The sequence below is a fragment of the Prenolepis imparis genome, unplaced genomic scaffold (genome assembly GCF_030444845.1).
Source record: "Prenolepis imparis isolate NDT839.2.m4 unplaced genomic scaffold, iyPreImpa1.0 SCAF_166, whole genome shotgun sequence".
NCBI lineage: Eukaryota > Metazoa > Arthropoda > Insecta > Hymenoptera > Formicidae > Prenolepis > Prenolepis imparis.
In genome coordinates, this window is record NW_028141324.1 from 34,546 (window position 1) to 39,967 (window position 5,422).

Sequence of the window (5,422 nt, forward strand, 5' to 3'; positions counted from 1 at the left end):
CATTAAATAAGTATAGGGGTTTTTTGGGGTCGCCGAAACTGAATCTGATGTTAAAATTATGGAAATCAAAATGGTCGACCCAATATGGCCTCCAGGTACATAAAAAAAAGTGTTCAGTTCGGCCTTGTAGGGTATGGAAATATTGTAAAAAATGTTAAATTTAAATTTCGGTGTTTCTCAAGGTTTTTGATATCGCTAATCACAATTCTGATTTCGAAATTTTACGCAGGAACAATGTTACCAACGTAAGCTGCACTAAGAATATCAGCAATCACATTCATGCATAAAACTTTGGTACATGGTAAAAATATTTGGTACAACATACCCTACAAGGCCGAACTGAACACTTTTTTTATGTACCTGGAGGCCATATTGGGTCGGCCATTTTGATTTCCATAATTTTAACATCAGATTCAGTTTCGGCGACCCCAAAAAACCCCTATACTTATTTAATGTCTTGAAATATTCAACTTATTCCACCTAATGCATAAAATCCAACCCTTGTCGTTTCAACCCTTCAGAGCGAACCTTGACCGATAAAAAAAAATACGTATCGAATATTTTTCATAGTTCTACAAATGTGCAAAGTTTCATTAAAATCGGTGAGTGACACTTCCGTAGGTTTACTTTAAGTATATATTTCCATTGATGAATAATAGTTGCTGCTTATCTAGTTCATTATTAAATATATAAATAAAGCGAAAAGTATTTTTATATCATTCCATTTTTAGTAGTAAAGACAAATTATTAACGATTTATGTAAAAAATATTTTTTTTGCACTTCACGAATAATGCAGAATGTAAAGCGTTGTCATGAAATTGCTAATACATTACGATACATTTTTTTATATAGGACTGATCGAAATACAATATTAAATGATTAAATAGTAATCATAAACTTGAAAATTACTTTATTTTATATCGAATTAGTATTATTTATTACCTATTTTTTGTAAAAATATTATATAAACATCTTTAGCACCTCTAGGCCACTGCCTCTTTTTAACTTCTGCATCATCAATTTCGATCCAAATATTAGATAGTCCTTCTCTACATATGCTTACATAATGACCTTCATCGGTGCACGAACTATCATAAAGCATAGCACTTATCGTTTTGTACAATTGTCCCGCTATTAATACTTTAGTTGTTGGAACAGCACATAAGTTAAATTTGTGTTCTGCTTTTATTAATTTACCATTTTGTGCTAAAAATAGTATTAAACGAATAACAATTATTTCTCTTGTTAATGTTACTTCGTTTTTAAATATTTGATCAGTTCCAGTACAATATTTACATGGATCGTTGTGTAAGTGAAACCAATGTGAAAATGTAGAATTTAATAATTCATTAAGATTACAACTTTTTTCCTTTAAATTATCAAGGGAAATTGAAATAGCAATATTATTTTCAACAATAGTTTTTGTATTACCACACGTTTTGCATCGCTTGGTAGAAGTTACCTGATGTTGTATCAAATTTCTAATGCAATTATATTTTTCGCAAAGTGCCGTAAGAAAATCATACGCATTTCGTTTTACCATACTCGAAAAATATTCTCCTAAACATTGCCGTATTGCATATGTATTTAGATTACGCATTCCATTTTCATATCGATGCATTAATATGCGTAAAACATCTGTTTTGTCGCAATTAATCAACTGTTGCCTAATAATATTTAAATGTAATAAACATTGCAATACTGTATTTGCATAACATGAAACCTTGTCTGTATTCTGAAAACCACGTACGACCCAAGCAGTGCTTTTAATTCTTTTATTTAAAACTGTATGTTGAATTTTTTGATCTGAATTTGATTTTTGAACAGAAATAACTACTTTTGGTAACGCCCATGGAACATCTTTTACTTTACGACAGCGTTCTTTTGACACAGCAATCATTTCTGCTTTCGGATTGTATATCTGTTTTAAACGATTATATTCAATAATAGATTTTTCGTTAGCTATTACTGCTGAAGGATCAAAGTTAATTAAATGCACTCCTTCTAGAGATGTTACTCGCGACAAGGCAACATAAATTTGACCACAACTAAATACAGAGTTGCCAATATCCATAACAACACTTTGCAAACTTAATCCTTGGCTTTTATGAATAGTGATGCCATAACTTAAAGATAATGGAAATTGTTTTCGAATAACATACGCTCTATCCAATACCTGAAATTTAGCCGTTACTCTTTCAATTTCATATTCTAAACTTGATGGTAAAAGAAGTTTAATCTTTTCTACGTCATCAGTAGATGTTTCTCGTACAATTGAAATTACTTTAGCAATTGTACCGTTTACAAGACCCAAACTGGCATCGATGTTACGCCGAATCATAACTTTTGCTCCAATTTTAATTGTAATTTGTTTTGAAAGTCCAGCTGTTCGAGAACTATCATCATCGTTATTTGACAATACTTTTAATACTTTCTTTTTTACATATGATGTACAACCAATCGTATCTTCAGCAATTAATAATATTTCTTTGGAAGTAATGCGACTTAATATTGCATTATTAAGGACATCACACATATTACAAGTAGGAAATGAACAAACAGTGTCCGATGATAAACTGTTAATAAAATCACATAATTCATTTAATCAAGATTCGAAAGAATCAGCTTTGAAAGATATTGTTCTACTCTTTAGAATTTTACAATCAGATTTTGTCACTAAACCAATACGAATTCGCGACAATAACTCACGGTATGAATTATCTCCTTGCTGACGCATATTGATTATCAATTCATCATATTCAAATAATGTAATCCATAAATTAACAGCATTTAAAGAACCAAGATAATTAGCAATTTTTTGATCTGATAAATGTGTAAAGATAAGATCTTCGCGTACAGGAGGTAATTGAAGCAAGTCTCCGAATAAAAGAATATGCTTTCGACCAAACCAACCATCATCGCAATCACTAGTATCAAATATCTCAGACAATCGAAGATGTATATATATTAAAGTCAAATTAGATATCATTGACACTTCATCAATTACGAAAAGAATAACATCTTTAAGATCTGTTCGTAAAACTTTTAATACACAATCAGATAATTGTTTATACTTAGGAGTTTGACCATGTTCAACGGGTAATTGAAGCGATCTATGAACTGTCAAACCATCTATATTAAATGCTGCTATACCAGTAGGTGCTGTTACAGCAGTATCTTTGTTGAGATTTTGTTTTATCCAGCATTTAATAGTCTTGATTAAGAAACTTTTTCCAGTACCACCTTCTCCGCTAACATATAATCGTAATATTGATTTATCGGACTCTACAGCATTGGTAACTTTATCAAATACTCGTTTTTGATCCGTATTTAATTTTACTATCATTTCAGATACATCAATTTCTTGAATTGCTCTATCACTAGATCTTTAAAATCTTGCATTGCTTCACCAGCCTCTATATTTTGAATACCTATTGCATTTTCAGGATCATCCTGAGACTGCTCTTTTTGCAAATCGTCATCTAAGCATTGCTGAACTAACTGTTTTGCAGTTTCAAATGCTTTTTGCAATTCTTCTAATCTTTCATGATATTGCAATGCTTCTAAAAGATGCAGTTTTACTTTGTGAAACGATTCGGTATAAGTATCGCATTCATTTTTAAGATCCTCTAATTTTCGCCATGGTTTAAACATAGGCAATAACGCAAAGAAATAATTTTCCGGCTATGTATTAACATTATATCTAAAATGATTAATAAGATATTCGCGCTGTCGCCGTTTAAGATAACAACCATTACCTATTTTATAATATTCAATAAACTTATTTTTCGGTTTGATCTTTGAGATATCGTACCACTGTGCAAATTCATAAAGAGACGTATTTTCTAATTCGTTTGGTCTATGTGGATAATGATCATCTATCAAAGATTGATAAAATATATCTGTAGATTCAGGATCAAGAGCTTCAATTTCTCTACGACTTTTTAATTTTCTATATCGTATTTGATTAACATCTAACCATCTGATGGTTGTATTTCGATCAGTTCCATACAAAGGAATACCTAACAATGTATCAGCAGCTTCGAGAGCTCCACATTCTCTATTATTCGTAAATCGCAAAGCAATCCAAAGATGACTTGCTAATGATTTGTTTTTGTTATCCTTACTATCAAGAATATTCTCAGATAATTCACTTTTTCCCGCTTTATTCATATATTTAGTAACATACCAAGTTAGCAGCGATGATTTTTCACCAATAAATTGTATATCCATATTACCTTCCCATGCAGTAAGAAGAACAGGATTATAGTCATTTATATTACCTTCATTATCCGTTCGAGGAAGATCATAAAGTCTACTTTTATGTTTCAATTGTTTTCTACCGGCTATCGAAGTTGCCACATCCCTGATATTCAAAGTTTCAGTAACGGGACGAGAAAATCCAAAACGACATCGACGAATAACTTTACGTCCTACTTTTTTAGAACGAAGACAATAATCGTTATGTGTATGTCGCTGATGCGTATCAACACGTCTGTACAACAATGGCGAAATATTTTGATCCGATATTGTGCAGCTTATATGTTGTGAAATAAATTTGGAAACTTCCTCAATAGTAGATTCACCGAAAATTGGTGCATTTTTAATCCAAATTAATAAGTGAAAATGTTGTATACCTCTACCTTGATATTCTCGTCGCCAGAAATAGTGCGTTACTTCTCCAATTGGATGATCTTTTGACCTAATGAAGTCAAGCATTGCCCGAAACTTATTATCGAGAAACCTGGATGTTGATACAGGATCTCTAACAACGAGTGCGCTAACGCTTAAGGAAGCGTCATGCCATTCATTTACTTCACGAATATATTCACCTAAATCTTCCCATAACCACTCACTTGGACTGAGTGTTAAAAACCATGTCGCAGGTCCATAATGCTGCGTCATACAATTTAAATCGTTTCTCGGTTTACACCAATATTCATATTTCGAAGTGTGGCAAATATTGTACTCAAATTAGATTCCAACAATTCTTTCGACATTGCGTCTAGGTATTCTGCAGCTGTATAACGAAGTCGCGGATTAGTTACATTCATTTTATGAAAAATTCCACGACTTAATTGACGCATATTTGCATCGTTCAATAAATAAAATACATATTGTAGATTTAATCTATACTGTGGATGTTTAGATGTCAAACGACATTTAATAAATTCATGATCATAAAGTTTAACTTGTTTAATCTCACGTTGTCCATTAATACCAGAAGAATATAAATCTGGAAAACACATTAAATCTAAATGTTACTCATGATTGTTCAGAGGCAAGTCCTGAATTTTTAACATTTGATATAAAGCTGTCGCAGTTTTATTTGCTTTCTTTTCATATAAGGGATAGATGGTATATTGTTCGTAATAGCCATCGTTTTCAGCATTAGTCACTTGAGTCAACATTGCTTTCCGT

At 31.7% G+C, this 5,422-nt stretch overlaps 1 pseudogene; it reads right to left on the reverse strand.

The window, feature by feature from the left end:
• Positions 1-932: 932 nt before the first annotated feature.
• Positions 933-4,666, reverse strand: LOC145947856 (uncharacterized; annotated as a pseudogene).
• Positions 4,667-5,422: the final 756 nt, after the last annotated feature.